Source organism: Nelusetta ayraudi, unplaced genomic scaffold (genome assembly GCF_046127955.1).
Source record: "Nelusetta ayraudi isolate G7.1 ecotype Tasmania unplaced genomic scaffold, CSIRO-AGI_Nayr_v1 ptg000023l, whole genome shotgun sequence".
Lineage (NCBI taxonomy): Eukaryota > Metazoa > Chordata > Actinopteri > Tetraodontiformes > Monacanthidae > Nelusetta > Nelusetta ayraudi.
The window spans coordinates 3,619,513-3,635,370 of NW_027466073.1; the positions used below are offsets into that span (position 1 = coordinate 3,619,513).

The 15,858-nt window shown below is 48.3% G+C and overlaps 1 protein-coding gene and 17 non-coding genes across 18 annotated transcripts in view; all 18 read right to left on the minus strand.

Moving 5' to 3' along the window:
- LOC142889628 (NLR family CARD domain-containing protein 3-like) overlaps positions 1 to 15,858 on the minus strand; it is a 391,584-nt gene that overhangs the window by 26,670 nt on the left and 349,056 nt on the right. The window lies entirely within an intron of this gene.
- Positions 412 to 602, minus strand: LOC142889771 (U2 spliceosomal RNA). The gene has a single exon (XR_012926960.1). It is a non-coding gene; the product is annotated as a U2 spliceosomal RNA (small nuclear RNA).
- On the minus strand, positions 1,395 to 1,558 carry LOC142889694 (U1 spliceosomal RNA). Its single transcript, XR_012926888.1, has one exon. It is a non-coding gene; the product is annotated as a U1 spliceosomal RNA (small nuclear RNA).
- LOC142889772 (U2 spliceosomal RNA) lies at positions 2,289 to 2,479 on the minus strand. The gene has a single exon (XR_012926961.1). It is a non-coding gene; the product is annotated as a U2 spliceosomal RNA (small nuclear RNA).
- Positions 3,272 to 3,435, minus strand: LOC142889706 (U1 spliceosomal RNA). The gene has a single exon (XR_012926899.1). It is a non-coding gene; the product is annotated as a U1 spliceosomal RNA (small nuclear RNA).
- On the minus strand, positions 4,166 to 4,356 carry LOC142889773 (U2 spliceosomal RNA). Its single transcript, XR_012926962.1, has one exon. It is a non-coding gene; the product is annotated as a U2 spliceosomal RNA (small nuclear RNA).
- Positions 5,149 to 5,312, minus strand: LOC142889718 (U1 spliceosomal RNA). The gene has a single exon (XR_012926910.1). It is a non-coding gene; the product is annotated as a U1 spliceosomal RNA (small nuclear RNA).
- Positions 6,043 to 6,233, minus strand: LOC142889774 (U2 spliceosomal RNA). Its single transcript, XR_012926963.1, has one exon. It is a non-coding gene; the product is annotated as a U2 spliceosomal RNA (small nuclear RNA).
- On the minus strand, positions 7,026 to 7,189 carry LOC142889730 (U1 spliceosomal RNA). Its single transcript, XR_012926921.1, has one exon. It is a non-coding gene; the product is annotated as a U1 spliceosomal RNA (small nuclear RNA).
- LOC142889775 (U2 spliceosomal RNA) lies at positions 7,920 to 8,110 on the minus strand. The gene has a single exon (XR_012926964.1). It is a non-coding gene; the product is annotated as a U2 spliceosomal RNA (small nuclear RNA).
- LOC142889741 (U1 spliceosomal RNA) lies at positions 8,903 to 9,066 on the minus strand. The gene has a single exon (XR_012926932.1). It is a non-coding gene; the product is annotated as a U1 spliceosomal RNA (small nuclear RNA).
- On the minus strand, positions 9,797 to 9,987 carry LOC142889762 (U2 spliceosomal RNA). The gene has a single exon (XR_012926951.1). It is a non-coding gene; the product is annotated as a U2 spliceosomal RNA (small nuclear RNA).
- On the minus strand, positions 10,780 to 10,943 carry LOC142889753 (U1 spliceosomal RNA). Its single transcript, XR_012926943.1, has one exon. It is a non-coding gene; the product is annotated as a U1 spliceosomal RNA (small nuclear RNA).
- On the minus strand, positions 11,674 to 11,864 carry LOC142889714 (U2 spliceosomal RNA). Its single transcript, XR_012926906.1, has one exon. It is a non-coding gene; the product is annotated as a U2 spliceosomal RNA (small nuclear RNA).
- LOC142889765 (U1 spliceosomal RNA) lies at positions 12,657 to 12,820 on the minus strand. The gene has a single exon (XR_012926954.1). It is a non-coding gene; the product is annotated as a U1 spliceosomal RNA (small nuclear RNA).
- LOC142889715 (U2 spliceosomal RNA) lies at positions 13,551 to 13,741 on the minus strand. The gene has a single exon (XR_012926907.1). It is a non-coding gene; the product is annotated as a U2 spliceosomal RNA (small nuclear RNA).
- LOC142889776 (U1 spliceosomal RNA) lies at positions 14,534 to 14,697 on the minus strand. The gene has a single exon (XR_012926965.1). It is a non-coding gene; the product is annotated as a U1 spliceosomal RNA (small nuclear RNA).
- On the minus strand, positions 15,428 to 15,618 carry LOC142889716 (U2 spliceosomal RNA). The gene has a single exon (XR_012926908.1). It is a non-coding gene; the product is annotated as a U2 spliceosomal RNA (small nuclear RNA).

The window sequence follows — 15,858 nt, forward strand, 5'->3', positions numbered from 1 at the left end:
AATCTGTGATGTGCGATTCCAGTGGGAAATTCAGAGAAAAGAAGAACGTTCTGAATCGTCAAGGGGAAAAACAAAACAAATGACCACTGAACTAATTCATCGAGGAGTAGAAAACGCAACGCTAAAGCACTAGCTGCAATGCATACAGCGGGACGGCACCAAAGAAAAGGCAGCAGACTGCTTGATGCCGGACCAACAGCTGACAGGTCGCAGTGCAACGCCCTCTGCTGTTTACTACGGAGATGTGCTCTAAGTCAGAGGACTGCAGGGGACGTGAAATCATACTCTACCCATTGTGGGAATTGCGCACGGAAAGGCAACCCCGCATGTGCTATTACAGAAGCGCTCCAAACCGCCGATCAAATCTGACCTCAACCCCATCTAGTTGAGCTTGATTTTAGACAACGTAAGGAGGAGTGCACCGTTCCTGGAGATACTGCCATACCGGGTCGATGCGTGGAGTGGACGGAGCAAGCCCCTATTCCATCTCCCTGGTCCAAAAATCAATTTAATATATGGTCCCCGGGTAGGGGACGTAGCAGATATTAAACTGATAAGAACAGATACTACACTTGATCTTAGCCAAAAGGCCGAGAAGCGATACCACGTCACTGGCGAGCACAGGGAGTCATTCCGCTCACAGCCACCCTCGCTCACGGCGCATCGCGGCAGCATTTACTTGGCCTCAACAACAACAAGGTGCTAAAAGTGTGGATGAACCTTCCATGGACAGTGAGCAGCAGAAGCCGCACACAAGTTGGCCAACCTAATGCAAGTGGATGCAGCTTAAAGTTAGTTCTGGCCACGTGAGCACGTCCTGACCGATCCACAATGGCTTCCAACACCAAGTTTCCGTTCAAACTTCCTGCTACGTCTGGCAAGGAAATTGTCAGTCCGTGCAATCTTAACCCGCCACAAAACAAATTCAAATGATTAATGACGCTACTAGGACCAAAGGAAACACTGACCAATATCTATCTTGACACTCATGCACATCTCTCACACTCTGGAATGGAATGTCTTGGTCTCAGTCTTAATCTTGTTTGTCCATGTTTCAACAACTAATACCTAAATCAGTGTCAATTGTTTAACTGTCACCAAATCTTTTCTGGTTCCACCAGTGATTGGACACTGAAACTCAGGGAACAGAGAATGGGGAGAGAAAGTGGACACAAACGCAAGAGCTTTGTGTACAATCGAAACGGAGCCACGGAAACTTGGCCAGCAGCCTGATGAACGCAGCCAAGTGAGAAGCTGAACTTCAGTCAGAAAGCCTCTCAAGACAACATGTCATGATTCAAGAAGCCATCTGATCACGGGCATTGGGCACGCTGGACAGACAGCATTTCTTACTGGCGTACGAGAGAACGTACTCTTGCTTTTCAACATCTGATCAGGGGAGAGCGCGAACGCAGTCCCCCACTACCAGAAATTATGCAGTCGAGATTCCCACATTTGGGGAATTCGCAGGGGTCAGCACAACCGGAGTGCAATGGTCGCGCCTCGCCCTGGGTGAACCACCTTCTTGATCATGGTGTCTCCCCTGCCAGGTAAGTATGAGTTGCCCATGGCTGACATGACCACGTCTTCCACAGTCATTGCGCGCTGGCTCACGGTGCTCGCCACGTGTTCACAGCCAAAGGCATGTCAGAAAGAAAAGCAATAGTTGATATTTGGTTGAATGAGAAAGAAATCTGTCCCAACCTCATGTCTCCCAAATAACAGATTTGTACGTGAGCAATCCTTTTTCCACAGTTCACTGCTGCATGACCACAACAAAAGGGAATTTGGAAAACCACTCATTTCATCCCATTTACCTCCAAAAGAATCAACAACTAAACCACCAGAGAAAATGTGGCAAAAAGAGCTCCATTTGAAATCTGTGATGTGCGATTCCAGTGGGAAATTCAGAGAAAAGAAGAACGTTCTGAATCGTCAAGGGGAAAAACAAAACAAATGACCACTGAACTAATTCATCGAGGAGTAGAAAACGCAACGCTAAAGCACTAGCTGCAATGCATACAGCGGGACGGCACCAAAGAAAAGGCAGCAGACTGCTTGATGCCGGACCAACAGCTGACAGGTCGCAGTGCAACGCCCTCTGCTGTTTACTACGGAGATGTGCTCTAAGTCAGAGGACTGCAGGGGACGTGAAATCATACTCTACCCATTGTGGGAATTGCGCACGGAAAGGCAACCCCGCATGTGCTATTACAGAAGCGCTCCAAACCGCCGATCAAATCTGACCTCAACCCCATCTAGTTGAGCTTGATTTTAGACAACGTAAGGAGGAGTGCACCGTTCCTGGAGATACTGCCATACCGGGTCGATGCGTGGAGTGGACGGAGCAAGCCCCTATTCCATCTCCCTGGTCCAAAAATCAATTTAATATATGGTCCCCGGGTAGGGGACGTAGCAGATATTAAACTGATAAGAACAGATACTACACTTGATCTTAGCCAAAAGGCCGAGAAGCGATACCACGTCACTGGCGAGCACAGGGAGTCATTCCGCTCACAGCCACCCTCGCTCACGGCGCATCGCGGCAGCATTTACTTGGCCTCAACAACAACAAGGTGCTAAAAGTGTGGATGAACCTTCCATGGACAGTGAGCAGCAGAAGCCGCACACAAGTTGGCCAACCTAATGCAAGTGGATGCAGCTTAAAGTTAGTTCTGGCCACGTGAGCACGTCCTGACCGATCCACAATGGCTTCCAACACCAAGTTTCCGTTCAAACTTCCTGCTACGTCTGGCAAGGAAATTGTCAGTCCGTGCAATCTTAACCCGCCACAAAACAAATTCAAATGATTAATGACGCTACTAGGACCAAAGGAAACACTGACCAATATCTATCTTGACACTCATGCACATCTCTCACACTCTGGAATGGAATGTCTTGGTCTCAGTCTTAATCTTGTTTGTCCATGTTTCAACAACTAATACCTAAATCAGTGTCAATTGTTTAACTGTCACCAAATCTTTTCTGGTTCCACCAGTGATTGGACACTGAAACTCAGGGAACAGAGAATGGGGAGAGAAAGTGGACACAAACGCAAGAGCTTTGTGTACAATCGAAACGGAGCCACGGAAACTTGGCCAGCAGCCTGATGAACGCAGCCAAGTGAGAAGCTGAACTTCAGCCAGAAAGCCTCTCAAGACAACATGTCATGATTCAAGAAGCCATCTGATCACGGGCATCGCGCACGCTGGACAGACAGCATTTCTTACTGGCGTACGAGAGAACATACTCTTGCTTTTCAACATCTGATCAGGGGAGAGCGCGAACGCAGTCCCCCACTACCAGAAATTATGCAGTCGAGATTCCCACATTTGGGGAATTCGCAGGGGTCAGCACAACCGGAGTGCAATGGTCGCGCCTCGCCCTGGGTGAACCACCTTCTTGATCATGGTGTCTCCCCTGCCAGGTAAGTATGAGTTGTCCATGGCTGACATGACCACGTCTTCCACAGTCATTGCGCGCTGGCTCACGGTGCTCGCCACGTGTTCACAGCCAAAGGCATGTCAGAAAGAAAAGCAATAGTTGATATTTGGTTGAATGAGAAAGAAATCTGTCCCAACCTCATGTCTCCCAAATAACAGATTTGTACGTGAGCAATCCTTTTTCCACAGTTCACTGCTGCATGACCACAACAAAAGGGAATTTGGAAAACCACTCATTTCATCCCATTTACCTCCAAAAGAATCAACAACTAAACCACCAGAGAAAATGTGGCAAAAAGAGCTCCATTTGAAATCTGTGATGTGCGATTCCAGTGGGAAATTCAGAGAAAAGAAGAACGTTCTGAATCGTCAAGGGGAAAAACAAAACAAATGACCACTGAACTAATTCATCGAGGAGTAGAAAACGCAACGCTAAAGCACTAGCTGCAATGCATACAGCGGGACGGCACCAAAGAAAAGGCAGCAGACTGCTTGATGCCGGACCAACAGCTGACAGGTCGCAGTGCAACGCCCTCTGCTGTTTACTACGGAGATGTGCTCTAAGTCAGAGGACTGCAGGGGACGTGAAATCATACTCTACCCATTGTGGGAATTGCGCACGGAAAGGCAACCCCGCATGTGCTGTTACAGAAGCGCTCCAAACCGCCGATCAAATCTGACCTCAACCCCATCTAGTTGAGCTTGATTTTAGACAACGTAAGGAGGAGTGCACCGTTCCTGGAGATACTGCCATACCGGGTCGATGCGTGGAGTGGACGGAGCAAGCCCCTATTCCATCTCCCTGGTCCAAAAATCAATTTAATATATGGTCCCCGGGTAGGGGACGTAGCAGATATTAAACTGATAAGAACAGATACTACACTTGATCTTAGCCAAAAGGCCGAGAAGCGATACTACGTCACTGGCGAGCACAGGGAGTCATTCCGCTCACAGCCACCCTCGCTCACGGCGCATCGCGGCAGCATTTACTTGGCCTCAACAACAACAAGGTGCTAAAAGTGTGGATGAACCTTCCATGGACAGTGAGCAGCAGAAGCCGCACACAAGTTGGCCAACCTAATGCAAGTGGATGCAGCTTAAAGTTAGTTCTGGCCACGTGAGCACGTCCTGACCGATCCACAATGGCTTCCAACACCAAGTTTCCGTTCAAACTTCCTGCTACGTCTGGCAAGGAAATTGTCAGTCCGTGCAATCTTAACCCGCCACAAAACAAATTCAAATGATTAATGACGCTACTAGGACCAAAGGAAACACTGACCAATATCTATCTTGACACTCATGCACATCTCTCACACTCTGGAATGGAATGTCTTGGTCTCAGTCTTAATCTTGTTTGTCCATGTTTCAACAACTAATACCTAAATCAGTGTCAATTGTTTAACTGTCACCAAATCTTTTCTGGTTCCACCAGTGATTGGACACTGAAACTCAGGGAACAGAGAATGGGGAGAGAAAGTGGACACAAACGCAAGAGCTTTGTGTACAATCGAAACGGAGCCACGGAAACTTGGCCAGCAGCCTGATGAACGCAGCCAAGTGAGAAGCTGAACTTCAGTCAGAAAGCCTCTCAAGACAACATGTCATGATTCAAGAAGCCATCTGATCACGGGCATCGCGCACGCTGGACAGACAGCATTTCTTACTGGCGTACGAGAGAACGTACTCTTGCTTTTCAACATCTGATCAGGGGAGAGCGCGAACGCAGTCCCCCACTACCAGAAATTATGCAGTCGAGATTCCCACATTTGGGGAATTCGCAGGGGTCAGCACAACCGGAGTGCAATGGTCGCGCCTCGCCCTGGGTGAACCACCTTCTTGATCATGGTGTCTCCCCTGCCAGGTAAGTATGAGTTGCCCATGGCTGACATGACCACGTCTTCCACAGTCATTGCGCGCTGGCTCACGGTGCTCGCCACGTGTTCACAGCCAAAGGCATGTCAGAAAGAAAAGCAATAGTTGATATTTGGTTGAATGAGAAAGAAATCTGTCCCAACCTCATGTCTCCCAAATAACAGATTTGTACGTGAGCAATCCTTTTTCCACAGTTCACTGCTGCATGACCACAACAAAAGGGAATTTGGAAAACCACTCATTTCATCCCATTTACCTCCAAAAGAATCAACAACTAAACCACCAGAGAAAATGTGGCAAAAAGAGCTCCATTTGAAATCTGTGATGTGCGATTCCAGTGGGAAATTCAGAGAAAAGAAGAACGTTCTGAATCGTCAAGGGGAAAAACAAAACAAATGACCACTGAACTAATTCATCGAGGAGTAGAAAACGCAACGCTAAAGCACTAGCTGCAATGCATACAGCGGGACGGCACCAAAGAAAAGGCAGCAGACTGCTTGATGCCGGACCAACAGCTGACAGGTCGCAGTGCAACGCCCTCTGCTGTTTACTACGGAGATGTGCTCTAAGTCAGAGGACTGCAGGGGACGTGAAATCATACTCTACCCATTGTGGGAATTGCGCACGGAAAGGCAACCCCGCATGTGCTATTACAGAAGCGCTCCAAACCGCCGATCAAATCTGACCTCAACCCCATCTAGTTGAGCTTGATTTTAGACAACGTAAGGAGGAGTGCACCGTTCCTGGAGATACTGCCATACCGGGTCGATGCGTGGAGTGGACGGAGCAAGCCCCTATTCCATCTCCCTGGTCCAAAAATCAATTTAATATATGGTCCCCGGGTAGGGGACGTAGCAGATATTAAACTGATAAGAACAGATACTACACTTGATCTTAGCCAAAAGGCCGAGAAGCGATACCACGTCACTGGCGAGCACAGGGAGTCATTCCGCTCACAGCCACCCTCGCTCACGGCGCATCGCGGCAGCATTTACTTGGCCTCAACAACAACAAGGTGCTAAAAGTGTGGATGAACCTTCCATGGACAGTGAGCAGCAGAAGCCGCACACAAGTTGGCCAACCTAATGCAAGTGGATGCAGCTTAAAGTTAGTTCTGGCCACGTGAGCACGTCCTGACCGATCCACAATGGCTTCCAACACCAAGTTTCCGTTCAAACTTCCTGCTACGTCTGGCAAGGAAATTGTCAGTCCGTGCAATCTTAACCCGCCACAAAACAAATTCAAATGATTAATGACGCTACTAGGACCAAAGGAAACACTGACCAATATCTATCTTGACACTCATGCACATCTCTCACACTCTGGAATGGAATGTCTTGGTCTCAGTCTTAATCTTGTTTGTCCATGTTTCAACAACTAATACCTAAATCAGTGTCAATTGTTTAACTGTCACCAAATCTTTTCTGGTTCCACCAGTGATTGGACACTGAAACTCAGGGAACAGAGAATGGGGAGAGAAAGTGGACACAAACGCAAGAGCTTTGTGTACAATCGAAACGGAGCCACGGAAACTTGGCCAGCAGCCTGATGAACGCAGCCAAGTGAGAAGCTGAACTTCAGCCAGAAAGCCTCTCAAGACAACATGTCATGATTCAAGAAGCCATCTGATCACGGGCATCGCGCACGCTGGACAGACAGCATTTCTTACTGGCGTACGAGAGAACGTACTCTTGCTTTTCAACATCTGATCAGGGGAGAGCGCGAACGCAGTCCCCCACTACCAGAAATTATGCAGTCGAGATTCCCACATTTGGGGAATTCGCAGGGGTCAGCACAACCGGAGTGCAATGGTCGCGCCTCGCCCTGGGTGAACCACCTTCTTGATCATGGTGTCTCCCCTGCCAGGTAAGTATGAGTTGTCCATGGCTGACATGACCACGTCTTCCACAGTCATTGCGCGCTGGCTCACGGTGCTCGCCACGTGTTCACAGCCAAAGGCATGTCAGAAAGAAAAGCAATAGTTGATATTTGGTTGAATGAGAAAGAAATCTGTCCCAACCTCATGTCTCCCAAATAACAGATTTGTACGTGAGCAATCCTTTTTCCACAGTTCACTGCTGCATGACCACAACAAAAGGGAATTTGGAAAACCACTCATTTCATCCCATTTACCTCCAAAAGAATCAACAACTAAACCACCAGAGAAAATGTGGCAAAAAGAGCTCCATTTGAAATCTGTGATGTGCGATTCCAGTGGGAAATTCAGAGAAAAGAAGAACGTTCTGAATCGTCAAGGGGAAAAACAAAACAAATGACCACTGAACTAATTCATCGAGGAGTAGAAAACGCAACGCTAAAGCACTAGCTGCAATGCATACAGCGGGACGGCACCAAAGAAAAGGCAGCAGACTGCTTGATGCCGGACCAACAGCTGACAGGTCGCAGTGCAACGCCCTCTGCTGTTTACTACGGAGATGTGCTCTAAGTCAGAGGACTGCAGGGGACGTGAAATCATACTCTACCCATTGTGGGAATTGCGCACGGAAAGGCAACCCCGCATGTGCTGTTACAGAAGCGCTCCAAACCGCCGATCAAATCTGACCTCAACCCCATCTAGTTGAGCTTGATTTTAGACAACGTAAGGAGGAGTGCACCGTTCCTGGAGATACTGCCATACCGGGTCGATGCGTGGAGTGGACGGAGCAAGCCCCTATTCCATCTCCCTGGTCCAAAAATCAATTTAATATATGGTCCCCGGGTAGGGGACGTAGCAGATATTAAACTGATAAGAACAGATACTACACTTGATCTTAGCCAAAAGGCCGAGAAGCGATACCACGTCACTGGCGAGCACAGGGAGTCATTCCGCTCACAGCCACCCTCGCTCACGGCGCATCGCGGCAGCATTTACTTGGCCTCAACAACAACAAGGTGCTAAAAGTGTGGATGAACCTTCCATGGACAGTGAGCAGCAGAAGCCGCACACAAGTTGGCCAACCTAATGCAAGTGGATGCAGCTTAAAGTTAGTTCTGGCCACGTGAGCACGTCCTGACCGATCCACAATGGCTTCCAACACCAAGTTTCCGTTCAAACTTCCTGCTACGTCTGGCAAGGAAATTGTCAGTCCGTGCAATCTTAACCCGCCACAAAACAAATTCAAATGATTAATGACGCTACTAGGACCAAAGGAAACACTGACCAATATCTATCTTGACACTCATGCACATCTCTCACACTCTGGAATGGAATGTCTTGGTCTCAGTCTTAATCTTGTTTGTCCATGTTTCAACAACTAATACCTAAATCAGTGTCAATTGTTTAACTGTCACCAAATCTTTTCTGGTTCCACCAGTGATTGGACACTGAAACTCAGGGAACAGAGAATGGGGAGAGAAAGTGGACACAAACGCAAGAGCTTTGTGTACAATCGAAACGGAGCCACGGAAACTTGGCCAGCAGCCTGATGAACGCAGCCAAGTGAGAAGCTGAACTTCAGCCAGAAAGCCTCTCAAGACAACATGTCATGATTCAAGAAGCCATCTGATCACGGGCATCGCGCACGCTGGACAGACAGCATTTCTTACTGGCGTACGAGAGAACATACTCTTGCTTTTCAACATCTGATCAGGGGAGAGCGCGAACGCAGTCCCCCACTACCAGAAATTATGCAGTCGAGATTCCCACATTTGGGGAATTCGCAGGGGTCAGCACAACCGGAGTGCAATGGTCGCGCCTCGCCCTGGGTGAACCACCTTCTTGATCATGGTGTCTCCCCTGCCAGGTAAGTATGAGTTGTCCATGGCTGACATGACCACGTCTTCCACAGTCATTGCGCGCTGGCTCACGGTGCTCGCCACGTGTTCACAGCCAAAGGCATGTCAGAAAGAAAAGCAATAGTTGATATTTGGTTGAATGAGAAAGAAATCTGTCCCAACCTCATGTCTCCCAAATAACAGATTTGTACGTGAGCAATCCTTTTTCCACAGTTCACTGCTGCATGACCACAACAAAAGGGAATTTGGAAAACCACTCATTTCATCCCATTTACCTCCAAAAGAATCAACAACTAAACCACCAGAGAAAATGTGGCAAAAAGAGCTCCATTTGAAATCTGTGATGTGCGATTCCAGTGGGAAATTCAGAGAAAAGAAGAACATTCTGAATCGTCAAGGGGAAAAACAAAACAAATGACCACTGAACTAATTCATCGAGGAGTAGAAAACGCAACGCTAAAGCACTAGCTGCAATGCATACAGCGGGACGGCACCAAAGAAAAGGCAGCAGACTGCTTGATGCCGGACCAACAGCTGACAGGTCGCAGTGCAACGCCCTCTGCCGTTTACTACGGAGATGTGCTCTAAGTCAGAGGACTGCAGGGGACGTGAAATCATACTCTACCCATTGTGGGAATTGCGCACGGAAAGGCAACCCCGCATGTGCTATTACAGAAGCGCTCCAAACCGCCGATCAAATCTGACCTCAACCCCATCCAGTTGAGCTTGATTTTAGACAACGTAAGGAGGAGTGCACCGTTCCTGGAGTTACTGCCATACCGGGTCGATGCGTGGAGTGGACGGAGCAAGCCCCTATTCCATCTCCCTGGTCCAAAAATCAATTTAATATATGGTCCCCGGGTAGGGGACGTATCAGATATTAAACTGATAAGAACAGATACTACACTTGATCTTAGCCAAAAGGCCGAGAAGCGATACCACGTCACTGGCGAGCACAGGGAGTCATTCCGCTCACAGCCACCCTCGCTCACGGCGCATCGCGGCAGCATTTACTTGGCCTCAACAACAACAAGGTGCTAAAAGTGTGGATGAACCTTCCATGGACAGTGAGCAGCAGAAGCCGCACACAAGTTGGCCAACCTAATGCAAGTGGATGCAGCTTAAAGTTAGTTCTGGCCACGTGAGCACGTCCTGACCGATCCACAATGGCTTCCAACACCAAGTTTCCGTTCAAACTTCCTGCTACGTCTGGCAAGGAAATTGTCAGTCCGTGCAATCTTAACCCGCCACAAAACAAATTCAAATGATTAATGACGCTACTAGGACCAAAGGAAACACTGACCAATATCTATCTTGACACTCATGCACATCTCTCACACTCTGGAATGGAATGTCTTGGTCTCAGTCTTAATCTTGTTTGTCCATGTTTCAACAACTAATACCTAAATCAGTGTCAATTGTTTAACTGTCACCAAATCTTTTCTGGTTCCACCAGTGATTGGACACTGAAACTCAGGGAACAGAGAATGGGGAGAGAAAGTGGACACAAACGCAAGAGCTTTGTGTACAATCGAAACGGAGCCACGGAAACTTGGCCAGCAGCCTGATGAACGCAGCCAAGTGAGAAGCTGAACTTCAGTCAGAAAGCCTCTCAAGACAACATGTCATGATTCAAGAAGCCATCTGATCACGGGCATCGCGCACGCTGGACAGACAGCATTTCTTACTGGCGTACGAGAGAACGTACTCTTGCTTTTCAACATCTGATCAGGGGAGAGCGCGAACGCAGTCCCCCACTACCAGAAATTATGCAGTCGAGATTCCCACATTTGGGGAATTCGCAGGGGTCAGCACAACCGGAGTGCAATGGTCGCGCCTCGCCCTGGGTGAACCACCTTCTTGATCATGGTGTCTCCCCTGCCAGGTAAGTATGAGTTGCCCATGGCTGACATGACCACGTCTTCCACAGTCATTGCGCGCTGGCTCACGGTGCTCGCCACGTGTTCACAGCCAAAGGCATGTCAGAAAGAAAAGCAATAGTTGATATTTGGTTGAATGAGAAAGAAATCTGTCCCAACCTCATGTCTCCCAAATAACAGATTTGTACGTGAGCAATCCTTTTTCCACAGTTCACTGCTGCATGACCACAACAAAAGGGAATTTGGAAAACCACTCATTTCATCCCATTTACCTCCAAAAGAATCAACAACTAAACCACCAGAGAAAATGTGGCAAAAAGAGCTCCATTTGAAATCTGTGATGTGCGATTCCAGTGGGAAATTCAGAGAAAAGAAGAACGTTCTGAATCGTCAAGGGGAAAAACAAAACAAATGACCACTGAACTAATTCATCGAGGAGTAGAAAACGCAACGCTAAAGCACTAGCTGCAATGCATACAGCGGGACGGCACCAAAGAAAAGGCAGCAGACTGCTTGATGCCGGACCAACAGCTGACAGGTCGCAGTGCAACGCCCTCTGCTGTTTACTACGGAGATGTGCTCTAAGTCAGAGGACTGCAGGGGACGTGAAATCATACTCTACCCATTGTGGGAATTGCGCACGGAAAGGCAACCCCGCATGTGCTATTACAGAAGCGCTCCAAACCGCCGATCAAATCTGACCTCAACCCCATCTAGTTGAGCTTGATTTTAGACAACGTAAGGAGGAGTGCACCGTTCCTGGAGATACTGCCATACCGGGTCGATGCGTGGAGTGGACGGAGCAAGCCCCTATTCCATCTCCCTGGTCCAAAAATCAATTTAATATATGGTCCCCGGGTAGGGGACGTATCAGATATTAAACTGATAAGAACAGATACTACACTTGATCTTAGCCAAAAGGCCGAGAAGCGATACCACGTCACTGGCGAGCACAGGGAGTCATTCCGCTCACAGCCACCCTCGCTCACGGCGCATCGCGGCAGCATTTACTTGGCCTCAACAACAACAAGGTGCTAAAAGTGTGGATGAACCTTCCATGGACAGTGAGCAGCAGAAGCCGCACACAAGTTGGCCAACCTAATGCAAGTGGATGCAGCTTAAAGTTAGTTCTGGCCACGTGAGCACGTCCTGACCGATCCACAATGGCTTCCAACACCAAGTTTCCGTTCAAACTTCCTGCTACGTCTGGCAAGGAAATTGTCAGTCCGTGCAATCTTAACCCGCCACAAAACAAATTCAAATGATTAATGACGCTACTAGGACCAAAGGAAACACTGACCAATATCTATCTTGACACTCATGCACATCTCTCACACTCTGGAATGGAATGTCTTGGTCTCAGTCTTAATCTTGTTTGTCCATGTTTCAACAACTAATACCTAAATCAGTGTCAATTGTTTAACTGTCACCAAATCTTTTCTGGTTCCACCAGTGATTGGACACTGAAACTCAGGGAACAGAGAATGGGGAGAGAAAGTGGACACAAACGCAAGAGCTTTGTGTACAATCGAAACGGAGCCACGGAAACTTGGCCAGCAGCCTGATGAACGCAGCCAAGTGAGAAGCTGAACTTCAGTCAGAAAGCCTCTCAAGACAACATGTCATGATTCAAGAAGCCATCTGATCACGGGCATTGGGCACGCTGGACAGACAGCATTTCTTACTGGCGTACGAGAGAACGTACTCTTGCTTTTCAACATCTGATCAGGGGAGAGCGCGAACGCAGTCCCCCACTACCAGAAATTATGCAGTCGAGATTCCCACATTTGGGGAATTCGCAGGGGTCAGCACAACCGGAGTGCAATGGTCGCGCCTCGCCCTGGGTGAACCACCTTCTTGATCATGGTGTCTCCCCTGCCAGGTAAGTATGAGTTGCCCATGGCTGACATGACCACGTCTTCCACAGTCATTGCGCGCTGGCTCACGGTGCTCGCCACGTGTTCACAGCCAAAGGCATGTCAGAAAGAAAAGCAATAGTTGATATTTGGTTGAATGAGAAAGAAATCTGTCCCAACCTCATGTCTCCCAAATAACAGATTTGTACGTGAGCAATCCTTTTTCCACAGTTCACTGCTGCATGACCACAACAAAAGGGAATTTGGAAAACCACTCATTTCATCCCATTTACCTCCAAAAGAATCAACAACTAAACCACCAGAGAAAATGTGGCAAAAAGAGCTCCATTTGAAATCTGTGATGTGCGATTCCAGTGGGAAATTCAGAGAAAAGAAGAACGTTCTGAATCGTCAAGGGGAAAAACAAAACAAATGACCACTGAACTAATTCATCGAGGAGTAGAAAACGCAACGCTAAAGCACTAGCTGCAATGCATACAGCGGGACGGCACCAAAGAAAAGGCAGCAGACTGCTTGATGCCGGACCAACAGCTGACAGGTCGCAGTGCAACGCCCTCTGCTGTTTACTACGGAGATGTGCTCTAAGTCAGAGGACTGCAGGGGACGTGAAATCATACTCTACCCATTGTGGGAATTGCGCACGGAAAGGCAACCCCGCATGTGCTATTACAGAAGCGCTCCAAACCGCCGATCAAATCTGACCTCAACCCCATCTAGTTGAGCTTGATTTTAGACAACGTAAGGAGGAGTGCACCGTTCCTGGAGATACTGCCATACCGGGTCGATGCGTGGAGTGGACGGAGCAAGCCCCTATTCCATCTCCCTGGTCCAAAAATCAATTTAATATATGGTCCCCGGGTAGGGGACGTATCAGATATTAAACTGATAAGAACAGATACTACACTTGATCTTAGCCAAAAGGCCGAGAAGCGATACCACGTCACTGGCGAGCACAGGGAGTCATTCCGCTCACAGCCACCCTCGCTCACGGCGCATCGCGGCAGCATTTACTTGGCCTCAACAACAACAAGGTGCTAAAAGTGTGGATGAACCTTCCATGGACAGTGAGCAGCAGAAGCCGCACACAAGTTGGCCAACCTAATGCAAGTGGATGCAGCTTAAAGTTAGTTCTGGCCACGTGAGCACGTCCTGACCGATCCACAATGGCTTCCAACACCAAGTTTCCGTTCAAACTTCCTGCTACGTCTGGCAAGGAAATTGTCAGTCCGTGCAATCTTAACCCGCCACAAAACAAATTCAAATGATTAATGACGCTACTAGGACCAAAGGAAACACTGACCAATATCTATCTTGACACTCATGCACATCTCTCACACTCTGGAATGGAATGTCTTGGTCTCAGTCTTAATCTTGTTTGTCCATGTTTCAACAACTAATACCTAAATCAGTGTCAATTGTTTAACTGTCACCAAATCTTTTCTGGTTCCACCAGTGATTGGACACTGAAACTCAGGGAACAGAGAATGGGGAGAGAAAGTGGACACAAACGCAAGAGCTTTGTGTACAATCGAAACGGAGCCACGGAAACTTGGCCAGCAGCCTGATGAACGCAGCCAAGTGAGAAGCTGAACTTCAGTCAGAAAGCCTCTCAAGACAACATGTCATGATTCAAGAAGCCATCTGATCACGGGCATCGCGCACGCTGGACAGACAGCATTTCTTACTGGCGTACGAGAGAACGTACTCTTGCTTTTCAACATCTGATCAGGGGAGAGCGCGAACGCAGTCCCCCACTACCAGAAATTATGCAGTCGAGATTCCCACATTTGGGGAATTCGCAGGGGTCAGCACAACCGGAGTGCAATGGTCGCGCCTCGCCCTGGGTGAACCACCTTCTTGATCATGGTGTCTCCCCTGCCAGGTAAGTATGAGTTGCCCATGGCTGACATGACCACGTCTTCCACAGTCATTGCGCGCTGGCTCACGGTGCTCGCCACGTGTTCACAGCCAAAGGCATGTCAGAAAGAAAAGCAATAGTTGATATTTGGTTGAATGAGAAAGAAATCTGTCCCAACCTCATGTCTCCCAAATAACAGATTTGTACGTGAGCAATCCTTTTTCCACAGTTCACTGCTGCATGACCACAACAAAAGGGAATTTGGAAAACCACTCATTTCATCCCATTTACCTCCAAAAGAATCAACAACTAAACCACCAGAGAAAATGTGGCAAAAAGAGCTCCATTTGAAATCTGTGATGTGCGATTCCAGTGGGAAATTCAGAGAAAAGAAGAACGTTCTGAATCGTCAAGGGGAAAAACAAAACAAATGACCACTGAACTAATTCATCGAGGAGTAGAAAACGCAACGCTAAAGCACTAGCTGCAATGCATACAGCGGGACGGCACCAAAGAAAAGGCAGCAGACTGCTTGATGCCGGACCAACAGCTGACAGGTCGCAGTGCAACGCCCTCTGCTGTTTACTACGGAGATGTGCTCTAAGTCAGAGGACTGCAGGGGACGTGAAATCATACTCTACCCATTGTGGGAATTGCGCACGGAAAGGCAACCCCGCATGTGCTATTACAGAAGCGCTCCAAACCGCCGATCAAATCTGACCTCAACCCCATCTAGTTGAGCTTGATTTTAGACAACGTAAGGAGGAGTGCACCGTTCCTGGAGATACTGCCATACCGGGTCGATGCGTGGAGTGGACGGAGCAAGCCCCTATTCCATCTCCCTGGTCCAAAAATCAATTTAATATATGGTCCCCGGGTAGGGGACGTATCAGATATTAAACTGATAAGAACAGATACTACACTTGATCTTAGCCAAAAGGCCGAGAAGCGATACCACGTCACTGGCGAGCACAGGGAGTCATTCCGCTCACAGCCACCCTCGCTCACGGCGCATCGCGGCAGCATTTACTTGGCCTCAACAACAACAAGGTGCTAAAAGTGTGGATGAACCTTCCATGGACAGTGAGCAGCAGAAGCCGCACACAAGTTGGCCAACCTAATGCAAGTGGATGCAGCTTAAAGTTAGTTCTGGCCACGTGAGCACGTCCTGACCGATCCACAATGGCTTCCAA